At 43.0% G+C, this 15,672-nt stretch overlaps 1 protein-coding gene across 6 annotated transcripts in view; it reads left to right on the top strand.

The window, feature by feature from the left end:
• Positions 1-1,945: 1,945 nt before the first annotated feature.
• The window catches only part of Fut8 (fucosyltransferase 8), a 216,961-nt gene continuing 203,234 nt past the window's right edge, over positions 1,946-15,672 (top strand). Inside the window, exon 1 of one of the 6 annotated variants that reach the window (XM_052739531.1) lies at positions 1,946-2,057. The gene's annotated coding sequence lies outside the window, so the exon portion shown is untranslated. Of the gene's footprint in view, positions 2,058-2,988; positions 3,104-3,202; positions 3,325-15,088; positions 15,116-15,672 lie in introns of those variants that run through there. The other 5 variants (XM_052739532.1, XM_052739524.1, XM_052739525.1 and 2 more) reach the window with 5 other exon arrangements.

The raw sequence follows: 15,672 nt of genomic DNA, 5'->3' as shown, positions 1-15,672 counted from the left end.
ACCGGGGAGTAGAGTCACAAGTGAGCATCTGGAGTGAGAAAAGAGAGTGAGGAGTTTCAGCCACAGAGTGGGAGGCCCTACAGAAAACGCTCGCGAAAGGGACGCTTTCTGTGAGTGATGGGTAGAACTGCTTAGGGATGCGCTCTCAGAAACTTTACATGGCAAGGCAAAGATCTGAGTTTCAGGGGGCCCTTTGCAGAGAATAGAAGAAATGTAGTAATGCATTTTTTTCCCTTTATAGTATTGGAGGTTGAATCTAGGACTTGTAGTATGTTAGACAAGGACTCCCTAAAACTGAGCTTCCCTCCCCGTTTTTATTTTTGAATCAATTAATCACTACTATTATTTGAGACAGGTTTGGCTCTACATCCCAGGATGGCACTGAACTCACGAGATAGTCCAGGCTAGACTATAACTCACAGCAGTTTTCTTGCCTCAGACTTCCCTCCTCTGTGCTGGGATTAGAGGCATATACAACCATGAATGGTTTAGGATTGTAGTTTTTAAAAAGCTGAGACTGTTGTTTGCATTGAAGGAGTAAGTATTTCTGTTTGAGGTGAATTTTCCAGGAATTCTTTACTGGTCTGGAACTGAGTGTGTAAAGGTTTGTTCCTACCCATTGGGTAGCTGATACTCCCGGTTCTGTGACGGTAGCTACATCCTGGGCATGTCCTAGGGAGAGCTTCCATAACAGTATCCTGTCACTCGGAGTCCAGATCAGAATTGCTGAAGAACTGCTTTCTGACTGTATCCCAGAGCTACCAGCTTGGTGCTTTCATATATACTATGCTATCCTATAGAAATGTGCTCCTGACAAGTATTTCTACTATTATTATTTGGATAGGAAGTGGGTGGGGAAGATAAATGCTTTGATTCCTAGAAATTTAATATTTAAAATTAAAGGCCAGATTAAAGGACCAGAAGGTTTGAGGCAAACATAAAGCTTTCAACATGGAGGTCTTCAAGGACTGCAAACCATAAAACGTGTGTTAGCTAGAAATGGTTCCCTTTTTTTCCCTTGAAAACATCTGGGATGTGTTTACATCCACGGACTCCTAAAAATGTTCTAGGCTGTGGGTATAGTCCACGGGAAAACACATCTTTGGCATACACATATTCACACAAAAGGGAAAATAATTCAGATTATTGACTGATGAAGCTTTAGCCTTTAATACATCTAAGTATGTTAATAGCCTAAAATTTGTCTATTTGCACCAACCAAAGAATGTGACTCATACAGTCTAACTGCAAGTTTTAAGGAAGATAGCTAGCACCCATGCATTTAATAAATGACTACCGATTTGTTGAATGAGAACACCCAAACTCTTTGGCTAGAACATAATACTGACCCCTGCCTGAGCAGTTTTGCGTGACATTCGATAAATCAGTGTGTTTTCTACAGGACACTTCCGAGTACTTTATTTCCAGGGCTGACATTAACCCAGTCACAGGTCTGGAAAAGCTGCTCTTGGGTGCGGAGTTGCTGAAGGCACGGGATTTTTTTTTTCTTTCTTTCTTGAAAGCAGTGTCCTGTTTGCATTTCAGAAACACGGTTTCTGGTCTAGAATAAATTTTGGGAATTTATGAGCGCTATTAGGCAGACTGCATTCTTAGCAGGCTTCGGCTCCTTTAATGTCTTCTTTGTGAGCCCTTTGATACTTAGCATCTAAAAGGCCAGACCTGTTTACTAAGAGATAAGTATCACAGTATATTACTTAAATACACCCGTGCTGAGAGGAATAACTGTCTTGAGGGTAGCTTTTCCACCCAGCCACCCGGCTGCACCCTCACGCTTGGGATCTGGGTCCCCAGGCTACAGGGAAGAGTTCGGCACGGGAAGCTCATCTTCCGGCCTTCTGATTGGCCAGTTCGCACTCCACTCATTGGGCTCCCGGCTCTGATTGGCCACGGCGGCACCCCCCCTCGGCCGGCGACTACTTTGTGCCCGGGCGGCGCGGCTGGGTCCTCCCGCTCAACTCGCCCTCTGGGCCGGTTTGAAGTAGTCCTTCGGCCCACGGCTCAGCATCGCGGGCGCCAGGACCCCAGAGTGCGAGCCGGTAGGAAGCATCCTAGGGAAAAGCCTCTCCCTCCCTTCTCCCGTACTCAATAAACTTCCGCCTCTGCAGGGCTGTGGCAACCGCGGCCCGGGGAGGCCGAGCATCGAACTCGGGCCCTGCAGGGGGTCTTCGTGCGGAGGCGGAGCCAGAGCCCGCAGGGTAGCAGGACCGCTCGGAGCACCGCGGTGCCGTCGTGTGCTCGCGCTGCAACGGAGGAGCAGCCAGAGCATCCCGAAAGTAGCGCGGCGCCCGCTTGAGCTCCAGGGCGCTGCTGGGCCGGGCCGCCGGGGCACGGAGACTGTAGTTCCCCTCAGGCTGCCAAACGCCGGTGTGGACCGGAGCCCGAGCCCGCGCGCGCGCCCGCTGCCCGGCTGGAACTCGGGTCCCCGCCGTGGCCCGTGGATGCTGCAGCTCCGCTGCCCACCCGCCCAGAGGAAGGGGACGGGGAGGAGCCTGTGCACATGCCAGGGTCGCTGGAGGAGGCCGCGGCCGGCGCATGCGCGCCCTCCCCCAGAAGGCTGGGACGCCGAGGGGGGCGCGCGCCCCTGTCCGCGCGCGCACGCCCGCTCGCCCGCTCGCTCGCTCGCGCCGGCCGGAGGCTTCCCCCGCCTGCGCTCCGGGTCGGAGCCACTCCGGCGCGTGCGCGCGTGGGCTCGGGGCCGACCCCGAGTGGCCGGGTTCCCTCGGCTCCCGGGGCCCCCCGCCGCCCCCCTCCCGGCTCCCAGCCAACCCGTCCCTCCCGTTTCCTCCCGGAATGGGGCCGGCGCTGCTCGGGGTCGCGCGCCCTGGACCCGGCTCGCGCTCGGTCTCGCGCTGTCAGCCGCTGCCTGGCTCGCGCCGCCTTGCGCTTTCCCTCAGTCAGTGGCGCCGAAGGCTCCGTTAAGCGGCGGCCGCGGTTCCTGTTTCCGTTTCTTCCTCTCCCTTCAGTCGGGAGTAGCATCCTCCACCCCGCCACCCCTCCCGCTCCTCCCGGCGCGGCCAGCTGCAGCTGAAGGCAGCGGCTGTGGCGACGGGGGACGGCGCCGACCGCCTCGCTCCCGCCTCGGGTAAGGGGGCGTTAGGGAGCCGGGGGCCCCCCCCCGCGCGCCGCGGGTTCCAGGACGGGGCGGGCGCGGGCTCTGCGGAGCCGGGGCTCCGGGCGCTCCTTCCTCCTCCCGCCGATCCCAGGCCTGTTGCTGCAACTGCTGCTGCTGCTGCTGCTCATCCAGCGGCCCCGGGAAAAGTGGGGAGGGAGCCCCCGAGATGCCCCGGCGGTGCCTCGGCGCTGGTAAGGGTGAGGGGCGCCGTGGCGTCTCGCATCCCGCCTCAGGGGCAGGGGCCCGAGCCCCGGGACCCGAGGGATGGGGGCGGGGTGGGAGGTGTCCCTCAGCGCATCTCTGCACCTACCGCTCCTCCCCCCCCCCCCCGCAGCGGGGTCCCCGTGGTCAGACCGTGGGAAGGTGGGTTCCTTTGCTTGGCGGGGTTTCTGTGTGCACTCCGGGGGCCGGGAATCGGGGTGAACCTGCACCGAGATCCGCTCTGGCGAGTGGCTGAGGCAGGGCAGTTAATGGCTTGGGTGCCTTCGCTATCCCGCTTTCCTTTGATCTGCAAATGACAAGCTGGCGGCTGTGGAGTGTCTCAACTTATTTGGGAAGGTTAAATGAGTCAGTCATATCAGTTCAGCGAGGTCTGTCCTGCTGGAGTTGAGGGGCTTTTTCCCTGGCAGCACCTGTTCTCTGGATGCGGGCATTGCCATCTTCAGAGACGTATTTCTGAAGTTAAATGGCATTGTCATGGTTAGGGTTTAGCACCCTGGTAAGCTTTTAGCGGTTTGCCTTAAACATTGAGGCCTTGGAGAAAAGCAAGGAGATTGGTGTTTTTCCTTCTTGTGTCTGATTTTGCACGTTACTTTTAAGACAACACAAGGTGAACCCAGGAAACTATACCCTCCCGTAGATCACTCCGAACTTAAAGGTTTCAGGGAACAAATGCAACGCAAGTTTTATCAGTTTAAGAGTTAAATTTATCACAAGTCACTGACTTTGCCTTTGCTCCGTAGAAACTCTAAGTAGGTCTTATTTTAGTTTTTTTGCTCTTCTTGGGGTTTAGTGCTTATTTTCTTGATTAAAGTTCTATGTTATATGCATACTTCTTTTAAAGGGTGTATCATATATTAAGTGTTTTAGGAGAGAAATTGTATACTGAAGCAAAGGAGTGAGATGTTGCTGTTCTTTAAGGCAGACTAGAAGTCTGTGCCAATAATACGGTCCTGTACATTGCTGTCCCTGTGAAATAAGAAGTCCTAATTATAAATACTACCGTGTTTTTAGCACATACAAGCATTTGAAATTGCAGGCCGATTAAAAATGTAGGCAACGAGAGATGAATAGGCTATAAGGAGCCTACAAGGGTGGTTGAGAGGCATGGGTTTTCTCTTCGCTGTTCTGTAAATCGAGAATTCTGTTTGAGTTGAAGAGCTGAACAGCTGGAATGAGACTTGCATAGATTGCAGGGACGTGCAGAACTGTCTTTGATCAGATAGTGAGTTAATATGAAGGGTGCCTTGTGATCATCTAGGAGGGTGATTCAAAATAATTTAAATATGATACACTACAGATTGTATTTTAAGAATTTTTAAAATTTAAAGTCATTTGAGGTTGTTTTTCCTACAAACCAGTTTTATTTAAAGTGTATAGAACTGAGACCAAGGCAAGCATTCTAATTATATAACATGGTCTTTTAAAAAGTAAATTCTAACCAGCTTTTTTTTTTTGGAGGAGTAACAATGTCCTCAACAGTGATGACTTTTGAAATTTGCTAGTGGGTTCAAAAATTTGTGTTTCTTGTTTGTTTTTTTAAATGCAGTTATTTTAGGTTGGTCTGGAGGGGGAGCTAGTGCCAAAGCAAAGTGTAGCTTAATAGCTGTTTGAACTTTTAAAACATCTAAAACCAGATTTTTATGACCAGGAGAAGTGTACATTTTTCATTAAAATACCAGAGGGCATTGAGGTGGACATATTAACTGTACATGGTTATTTGTGGGGTGCATATATTGGGTATTAGAAATTAGTTTTAAAAATTAATCGTCCTGAATAAAAGGTGTTTAAGTTTCTTGAATTTCTCATGTGCAGTTTCTGAAAGTATGTGCTGAAACTTGAGTATGTCCTGGCATTTTCTTACTCCTCTTGTGCAGTGCATTAAAATGGAAGATGTGTTCTTGACCCTTCATGCATGCTGAGTGTTTTTGCTTTATAAAATCTGTACTCCCTATAAACTAAAATAAAAAGCTTCAAGTTGGGTCTTGGAGGGGCAGATACATCCCCCCGTGTAATGAGTTTTCTCTGTCAGAAATAGATAATTTCAGCAAGGGTAGTTGGACAGCAAAGTCTCAAGGTCATTTCGTAATCCTATAATATGATGTTAAATTTGTTTGAATATAGAATAGTTATTTTGTGACCTGTGGCATTTTGTTTAATTTCTAAACTATAATGTGTTTGATTTGTTCTTTAGAAGCACACAAAGAAATTGATAGTGGTGTGCATTTAAAAATCATTAAAATATTTATTTTTTGAGGATAGTGATTGAGCCTTTTATTATTCGCACTCTTCACTTAAGTAAATAGAACCTTACTAGTGCTAATTAAAAAATAGATTTCTTTCCATGCAGTGGTTGTTATTGATTTACTTTATAAATTGCATAGTAAAAACATACTGGTTTAACTAAATGATAGATGCACACATTTTATAGCACACTTACATATCTGGAAGTATTTTATTTTCCAAATGCAAGATTTTAAAAAAAGTTAGTACATTTCTTCCTTAAAAGGAAACAGAAGTAAGATAGTAAGCAACTCTGAAAACAGAGGAGTACTCTCTATATGTGTCTGAATTTGGTGCTTTTCAGCGGACTAAGACAGGAGTGAGGATGGGTACAGGATTCCCTTTGGTTCTCTTATTCTCTGGCTTACATTTCACCCCCACAAAGTAGAACGGATTGCTCTTTGAATTGTTTTTCACTTGTAGTTCATTGTAATGAGACAATCAAACGGGTTTAAAAGTAAACACATACTTACAACTAATTTTTAAAGATCCTTTTAAAAAATCCCCAGGAGACTATAGAATTTATAGGATACTGTACATTTTCCTTTTAGTATAATATGGGTCTAACAGGGGTTGTGGAATTAGGCCATGCATGTCAGTTGAAGAGTTTTTCTTGTACACCACAGAATGCTTAGTGATAAAGGGTTATTTTCATTTACGTTGTTTGTCTACTTTCTGTTCTGAGGCAGGATCTTACTCTATAGTCGTCATTGGCCTGGCAGTCACTGGATATAGCTCAGGTTGGCCTTGAACTCATCCTACCAAGTTCTGGGATTATATACATAGGGCATTACACCTTTTTTTTTTTTTTTTTTTTTTTCCCCTCACGAAGGCTTTATTTGCCAAACCTAGTACCTCACCACATGCTTTACTACCTAAAACAATAATTCTTTGTAATTTTTTTTTGCCAGAAAATGACATTGTAAGGGGGAAATATCATTTAAACAAGATGCCAAATCTTATTAATACTTAGAACTAGAAGAAATGTGCCTAGGGTATAGATAGCACAAACGAACGGGCTAGGGAAATGCAGCTTAGTTGGTGCAGTGCTTGCCTAACGTGCATAAAGTATCAGATAGGATCTTGATCCCTAGCGCTGTATAAATGGGATGTGGAGTTAAAGGCAAGATGGTTAGAAGTTTAAGACTAGCTAGGGGTAGAGACATTGTCTTAAACCAACAAATAGGAAAACAAGACTAGAAAGACAAAAACAAAGCAAAACAAAAAAATCTTCCTCACAGACCAAATACAACCATCAAACTAAATGTATTCCAATGTTTATAAATGATTTGATTTTATAATTACTTCATATATTTCTAATACAATTGATAGTAAATTTAGCTTATTGATGAAGATGGGAAATACTTAATAGCTTCTCTACTGAATCTAGTGTTTGGGGCTTGCCCTTGAAGACAGAGGCTCAGAGAATCAGAGCCTGGTTGATAAGCTTGTCTTTGCGTTTCATTTTGTTTTTGTTTGTCTTACTCTGTAGCCCGGGCTGGCCTCAAATTGGCTGTGATCCTCACATCAGACTTGTGAGTGCTGGGATTGGGATTGCAGTCATATGTCACCAGGTCCTGTTCTATCTTTATCTTTATGATGTATTTTCCTCTTAGAGTCATAGACTTTTCAGGTAAAACTTTAGTTGATGTTGCATAAATTTGTTCTAATGATTTCATTTTTTTAAATTTTTTTTTGAGGAAAAGACAAAAGACCAGTTTTTTAAAAAAAATTTATTTATTTATTTATTTAATCTTTTAACATTGTTAAGTGAAAATCATTGTATTTCATTTGAAAAGGGTTATGAGATGGTGAGTTTGTATCTCAGTGGTGGAATATGTGCTTAACTCCAAAATCAACAGAGGAAGGTAGTATGGGATTAGAAAAGTTGCCAGTTAACATTATTGTCTCCTAATTTCCTGGAATGCATGCTCTTGTCTCTTATGTTATTTCTGTCTTTGTCCGTAGAGTTCCTGACTGCAAGGAGCTGTTTTTTTAAGAAAATGAATTATTTATCTTTGTGTACGTCTTTGCAATAATACATTGTAAAAAGCAAAACAGAACACAAGATTCACTAAAGAGAACTCCGTCTAAAATGAACATCCGTGTTCCCTGTCCATGGGAGTTCACAGGGAAAGAGTGTCTGATAACTAGAGCCTTACTCATGTAGGATCAGACTGGTTCAGTTTAGTAGCAAGTGGTTACCGTTTTGATGTCTTGCCTTTGAGTATTTCATTCATTCACAAATCAAATGTCAAAAGATTATAATTTTGAGAAAACTACTAAGAATCAGCTAAGCCATGATAAACATTTTGCTCTCTTTTTAAACATAAGGTTTAGATTTTTCTTATTCTTTTAGAAAGGTTAACAAAATTCTAGGGCTTAGGAAGATGGTTACTGAAGTTCTTGAGGCCAAAAAATCCCTTCCTTTCCTTGCTAAATTGATCCTCATGGCTTAAGGAATGGAGGGTTACTGAGGAACCCTGACTGCTTCCTCTTACAGAATTACAGCTATCTTGGTCTTCATTATCCAAATACTAGCACAGCTTGACACTGTATATAGATTGTCAGGTGTGGGTATAATCAGAGATATATGTTACTTTTCATTTGTAAGTATCCCAAAATACTGATGGTCTCAATGCTGAGTAAGTATGTCTGCTAAAAATAGCCAAATGATGAACTAAAGAAACCTGCTAATGTATAGTTAAGAGCAGTTAGTTCCTCCCAATAAAAAAAGATGCTATTAGTGCTCAACTGTAATGACACAAAGATATAATGAAAAATGAGATCAACAAAAATGTCCATTTTATAACAGTTTTAGCAGACCAGGTAGCAGGTAAGAATAATTCCTGAAATCTGTAACTGTTTGCAGAGGATTAGAGCAGTGCAGATAATACCCCAAATGAACTAATGACAAGCAGTGTTTTTTTTTTCAATCAAGAATTGTATGCAGATTTCCTCAGTATATTTTTATACAGTTTCTATTATTGTCTGCTTCCATTGCAAATGAAAGGATAGAGAGTCAGTTCCCTGTTTTGGAATCTGGAAAAGGAAAAGGACCTGGCATATAGAAAGAAGCCTGCTTGTTTATTTAGTGTCTTGCTTTGTAGCCTGACCACCTTTGAACTGGTGATCTTGCCTTTGCCTCCTGCCTCCCTGGTACTTGTATTCCTGTACGCACCATCCCACCCAGCTATTTATTTTAAAAAGGAAAAGGAAAAAAAAATACTCCTAGTTTTATTGAGATATAATTGGCAAATAAAGATTATATATTTAAAGTGTATAACGTTATTGATATATATGTGAAATTTAAGAAAAGACTACTGTAGTAAAACATGTCATATAATAACTATGTTTCTTATATGGTAAGAACATTTACAATTTCTCTTAGCAGATTTCAGGTGTTCGTGACTGTGGTGCTAACTACCATCGCCAAATGTGCATTAGATTTCTAGACTGTATTTGTCCTGCATAAAGCATGCTGCAGTGGAACTTTGTACCCTTCATCTAGCACCTCTCCATTTCTTCTTTGCCCTGAGTCCCTGGTCCCTACCATCTATTTCTTGCTTCTGTGAGTTTGCCTTCATAAAATCCCACATTCAAATGACCTCGTCATACAGTGTTTGTTTTTCTGTAACTTTGTTTGTTTCACTTTGTATGATGTTCCCCAAGTTCATCTTAACAACATTGTCAAGGAGGCAGAAACTTAGTTATCCTTTTAGTGTTTCTCCCCCCTCAGTCTGGGTCTGAAAATGACGTTAACATAAAATGGATGAGTAGAAGAAACACGTATAAATTTATTTAGTGCAGGTCTTCTCCACTGACCCCCTCATCAGGAAACCCTAGAGACAGAGTGGAACTCTTACATGGTCAGTTGGCAGCTTGTGAAAAGGTAGCTAAGTTGTATGGGGTGGCTGAATAAATAAGAGATCCTTTAACAAACTTTGTACACAGTTCTCTTGGTTTCAGCTTACCAACTTTGATAAGTATGTTGGCTTGCTTTTTTTAGTACAGGGAAGGCATTTTTTCCACATGGGAATTTCATTTCCACTTTTAAGAAAAAGATGGAAGGTCAGAGTGTTTTTTTTGCACCTGCTTTTTTTTTTTTTTAATACCAATATACTAAAAAGCCTTATTTATAGATAGGATTTCCTTTTTAAAGTTTTTTTTTGATTTATTTTAATTTATTTATGTTTGTGTTTAAGAGTATCTATGGAAGCCAGAAGAAGGCATTGGATTCCCTGGAGCTAGAGTTACAGGTCATGAGCTGTTCAGTGTGGGTGTTGGGGATCAAACTTTGGTCCTCTGGAAGAGCAGCAAGTGCTTTTAATTGTTGAGCACCTCTTCAGCCCCATATTTTGTAACTTTTAAAGGCTGAATAAAGTTCCATTTTACACGAATGCGCATGCACATGCATTTGGTCTCCACGTGCCTGAATTCAGTCTAGAGAACTGGGTTGTAGCTCAGGTTCATTACCTTTGTCTAGTATTTATGAGGGCGTTTGGTTCTATCTTCAATATTGCACAAGCAAAACAGTAACACCCCTTTCCAGCAAACCAAGAATTAAAAATGCTTGTAAAGAATTGGAACTCGTGTAGACTTTTCCACTAAAAAATGTGTTAACTATTTACAAAGCGTTCACACTGTATTTGGCATTGTAAATAATCATCTATGTAAAGTATATAGTAGCAAAGTATAAAGTGGGGTTCTGTGCATCCTACTACAGGTTATATGCAAATACTGTGCCCTTTTATATAAGGCACTTGGGCGTTTGTGGTTTTAGTTATCAGTGGGAGGGGCTATTTTAGAGCTTGCTTCCTCCCCCCCCCCCCCCCCCCCCCCCCCCCCCCCCCCCCCACCCCCCCCCCGCCCAATGTTGAGAGACTGGTGTATTTTTTTTTTTTGTTTGTTTGTTCATTCTTCTCTCTCTCTCTCTCTCTCTCTCTCTCTCTCTCTCTCTCTCTCTCTCTCTCTCTCTCTCTCTCTCGGGACAGTATTTCACCATATAACCTTGGCTGGCCTGGAGCTCTCTAACTCCCAGAGTTTGGCCTGCCTCTGCCTCCTGAGTGCTGGGATTAAGGTGTGGGCCCCAAGCCCCACCCTGGCAGGTGACTCACCTAGGTTGGTTCTCTATTTTAGCTGTTAGAGATAATGCTACAGTAAACATGGGCACAGAGATGTCTTTGACATACCGGTTTCATTCTCTTTGTATGTGTACCCAGAAGTGGGTCACTGGAGCGTATGTTGATTCTATGTTTAAGTTTTAGAGGACCCTCCAGAATGGCTGTACCAGCTGTACCAGTTCACATGGCTACCAGCAGTCTAAGAAGGGTTTCCTTCTCTTCATATTCTTATCCAGTCTTGCTGTCATGTCTGTTTGTGGTTAACTCTTATCTTAAAATAAGAGTTTGTTATTCTTCTATGGAATTTTCTTATTTTAAGTTAACATAATAATTTAGGGAGTTATTCTGTTTCTTGCTATATAGTCCAGACTGGCCATGAACTGTGGATACTTTTACCTCAGCCTCCCTCTTCAGATACTGAGGATGTGTGTCACCACACCTGTTTAGTAGTCACTTTTAACAAGTGTGAGATCGTGGTTTTGATTTGCATTTCTTCATTGTGTTCTTCTTGAAAAATTCTTATTTAGGTCCTTTTGCCTACTTTTAAAATTAGGTTATTTGTATTCCTGCTGTTGAGTTGAATTTCTTATCTACTGTGTTCCTTCTCAGTAATTTTATTCTTCTATTTTTTTTTAAGGAAAAAAAAATCACATTTATTTGAAACTAATTAAGATTACAATCTAGGAAGCTGGGCATGATAGTATATACCTGTCAATTCTGCAGAGGCTGAGGAAGGAGGGCCAATGAGACCCTGCTTAAAAATAAATAAACAGCCGGGCGGTGGTGGCGCACGCCTTTAATCCCAGCACTCGGGAGGCAGAGCCAGGCGGATCTCTGTGAGTTCGAGGCCAGCCTGGGCTACCAAGTGAGTCCCAGGAAAGGCGCAAAGCTACACAGAGAAACCCTGTCTCGAAAAACAAAAAAAAAAATAAATAAATAAATAAATAAACAAACAAACAGATTACAAACTAGGAAAATGCAGATTTAAAGCAGTTTGGAAAATTTGCTTCACCATTGCTGTCCTTCTCTTTCTCTCCCCCCCACTTCTTTTATTTTTTACTTTTATTGATTCTTTGTAGATTTCACATCATGCATGCCAGTCTTACTTATCTCCCTGTCCTTTCACATCCACCCTCTGCCCTTGCAACCTCCTCACCTCCAAACAAAACCAAATTAAAGAAAAAACAAAGCCGGGCGGTGGTGGCGCACGCCTTTAATCCCAGCACTCGGGAGGCAGAGCCAGGCGGATCTCTGTGAGTTCGAGGTCAGCCTGGTCTACCAAGTGAGTTCCAGGAGAGGCACAAAGCTACACAGAGAAACCCTGTCTCGAAAAACCAAAAAAAAAAAAAAAAAAAAAAAAAAAAACAACCAAAAACCAAACAAAACAAAGAAACAAAACAAAACAAAAACTAAAACAAAAAAAGAATCTTGTTGTGGAGGCTGTAGTGTGGCCTGTCGAGACACACAGTTTACCCTTTTGTCTGTTCATTGTTGCTTGCAAGTGTTCATTACCATGGGTCTGGCCCAAGGCCTTTGGTTTCTGCTACACCACTGATAATGGGCTGTCACTGGGGCTCATCTTGGTTTTCCTGTTGTTGTCCTGTGTCATGGAGACTCTGCTGTTTTGGATCTGTAGGTTTGTCCCCTTCACATGCTCCAACAGTTGGTAGATTCAGTGGTTGTTGGGGTGGGCCAACACATTGCCCTGGTTCTGTACTCCCTAGATGAGCTCTCCAGTACTGCCTTGGCTAGCTCATCCAACGCAGCTTTACTGTTTTGCCCAGGCAAGGTGCAGGCCCCTCTCTCCTGATTGCTGTAGGGGCATGGTGGGGGTGGCGGAGTCAGCTCTCATGCCCTCAGGGCTGGCTCACCTGTGACCCCAACAACAGGGTCAGCTCTAGTGTACTGCCCATGTGGGGTAAAGGCCTGCTCTCCTATACGCTGTAGCTAGTGTAGGGCAGGGCTAGTTCTCTCTTACGACCCAGGGGCTAGTCCCCCTCCCCGCCTTTCTTTTTTTTTTTTTTTTTTTTTTTTTTGGTTTTTCGAGACAGGGTTTCTCTGTGTAGTTTTGGTGCCTGTCCTGGATCTTGCTCTATAGACCAGGTTGGCCTCGAACTCACAGAGATCTGCCTGGCTCTGCCTCCTGAGTCCTGGGATTAAAGGCGTGCTCCACCACCCAGAAAAGTTCTCTTAATTTTTTTTTTTTTTAAAGATTTATTAGCTGCATGTACATCTGCATGCCAGAAGAGGGCATCAGATCTCATTATAGATGGTTGTGAGCCACTGTGTGGTTGCTGGGAATTGAACTCAGGCCCTCTGGAAGATCAGCCAGTGCTCTTAACAGCTAAGCCATCTCTCCAGGCCCCTTTCTTTTTCTTCAAAGCTAGGTAGATAATCTCTGGTATTTTCCTTGACTGTATCTTAACTCTGTAACTACTATCCTTAAATAGAGTCATATTCTGAATAATATAAAGAAATGGGCCATGTCTGCTATGGTCTTAATGTTTGTGTACCCCTAAATCACATGCTAACATGTTGAAACCAACCTTCATAGTAAGTAATAAGAGGTGTGCAGACTTTGAAAAGTGGTTAGGTGGTAAGGCCAGAGCTCTCTAGAATGTGATTAGTGCCAAGGGAACCTATCCATTCTTCCCGCTAGAGAGAATTTGATGAGCTGTTCAGATGGCTTAGAGGTTAAAAGTACTTGCTCTACAAGCCTTAGTTTAAATCTCCAGATTCCTGGGTGGAGGGAGTGAACTAGCTCCTGAAGGTTATCCTCTGACCTCTGCATGTGTGCCTTTGCACACCCCTGCTTGCACTCACACACATCACACACACACACACACACACACACACACACACTAAAATAATAATGATAAAAGAAGGTGCCTTCTGTGTAGCAGAACCAGCCCTCACCAGACGTCCGATCTGAGCCTTGAACTTTGATCTTTGTATTGCCCTGTCTTGGGATCAACACATTTCTGTTCTTCATAAATTGCTCAGTATCAAGTATGTTGTTATAGCATCCTGAACAAACTAAGGCATGCTGTACAAGAGGATTCAGCAGTGAATAAATTTGGGTCTGCTTGGAATTACTATCACTGGGCAATTAAACATTTTCATGAGTATTATTTTAGTTCATGTGCGTAATTCTGAGAACAGTTAGTGCTTTTCTTTCCCCCCTTTTGAGGTAGGGTTTCTGGCCCAGGCTGGCCGTATCCTTTCTCCTGCCCTGCCTTCTGAGTGCTGGACTTGCAGGTGCTCACCACTGTGCTTGAGAATGGGGAGACTTTGGTTGTGAAGATGAGAAAAAGACTGTGCTGCTTTATTATTTTGCTTTGTGTGTAAAAGGCGGGCTATAACAGTTTTAGCTTAAATTTGTGCCAACCTGGGCTCAAAGTAGTCAGATGGGATTAGGCTGTTTTTCAAAGAAAAAAAAAAGCATGGCTATTGCAGGGGAAACAGACTTAGAGCAGAGCTGATAGGTAACAGGCTAGGACAAAGATGCTTATGTGGGTGCTTAAAAAAATAGGAGTGTGTATGCATGTCTGTGTATATATGTAAGTGTGTCTGTAACAGGAGTGAACAACAGACTTGAGTAGGCTGGTGTCAGGTATATGCCAAAGAACTAATGTGCATTTTCCATGCAGTATGAAAAAGAGTGAATAGTGAAATTTAAAGATCAGAGTGCCGTAATTATTTTCAGATGTTTAGTAACTTGACTCAGAAACCTTTAGGACTTCTTGCATTATTGATAATAGTAGGAAGTATGATTATAAAACTATTGAAATTTATTTTTGCCCAACACTGTAGAATACATGAGTGGTAACCCACAGAGCAGAGCTCTGTGGAGGAGGGGAATATAGTTATAAATATGTTGTAATGGTGGTATTATTATAGCAGCATAAGAAAAATTGTTTCATATTTCATAGTCACACTTTTTGCACAAAAGTGTTATTTCTAAATTAGGTAAGCCACTTTATAATGGCCAGAAATATCCCAAAATCAAAACAATATTTAATGTATGAAGATTTGTCACTTCTGACAATATTATAAAAACCGTGTTAAGATTCTTAAGCATTTGCAAAAGTTGGATCTTGATGCTTTTAGCAGTGATAGCATTTTAGGAATAAGTGCAGTGCTTCCTAAAGGAACTGTGGGATGCTGTTTTGGTATATGGTATGCCATACTTGTTCTAAAATGACCTACTGAATTGAATACATATTAAAGTGTCTAAGAATTCACTGTGTAATCAGAAAAGCCCCAATATACTTCTATACTTCTATACTTTTCAGGTCTTCAGAATATCAAAGACGCTCTGGATTTAGTCATAATCCCAGGCTTGTAATCCCAACAGGTAGGAACTGATTCAGGATGATTGAGTTCAAGGCTAACCTCAGCTACATAATGAGTTCCTGGCCAGCTTTAGTTACATAGTAAGAGCCAAGGGCTGGGAATGCCACATAAGTGATAGAGCATTTGTATGGCATACTCAAGTCCATGACTGTTTAATCCCCAGCAAAAAAGAGAAGGACCTATCATGTTCTCCCAGGGAATATTTGTTTTCAGTAGTAATAAATGTTATATGATACAGCTATTTCAAATTTAAAAGTCCTGTTCTTGATACATTTCTCTCAAATACTTGTTAAAATAGATGCTATGAATTAAAATTTTGTTTTGTTTTTGAGACAGTGTTGCTGTGGGATGTCCTGTATGCTGTGAATATATGTTGCTATGATTGATTGATAAATAAAATGCTGATTGGCCAGTAGCCAGTCAGGAAGTTTAGGCGGGACAAGGAGAGAGGAGAATTCTGGGAAGTGGGAGGCTGAGGCAAGGAGATGCTGCCAGCTGCCATGATGCCAGGCAGGACCAGGAAAACTCTAGCTACACAGTGTCTCACTGTGTAATCAA

The sequence above is a fragment of the Peromyscus californicus genome, unplaced genomic scaffold (assembly GCF_007827085.1).
Source record: "Peromyscus californicus insignis strain IS unplaced genomic scaffold, ASM782708v3 Scaffold_15__1_contigs__length_86483966, whole genome shotgun sequence".
Classification (NCBI taxonomy): Eukaryota; Metazoa; Chordata; class Mammalia; order Rodentia; family Cricetidae; genus Peromyscus; species Peromyscus californicus.
Note: the sequence above shows the minus strand (reverse complement) of the source record. Positions and strands in the feature narration are given on the sequence as shown.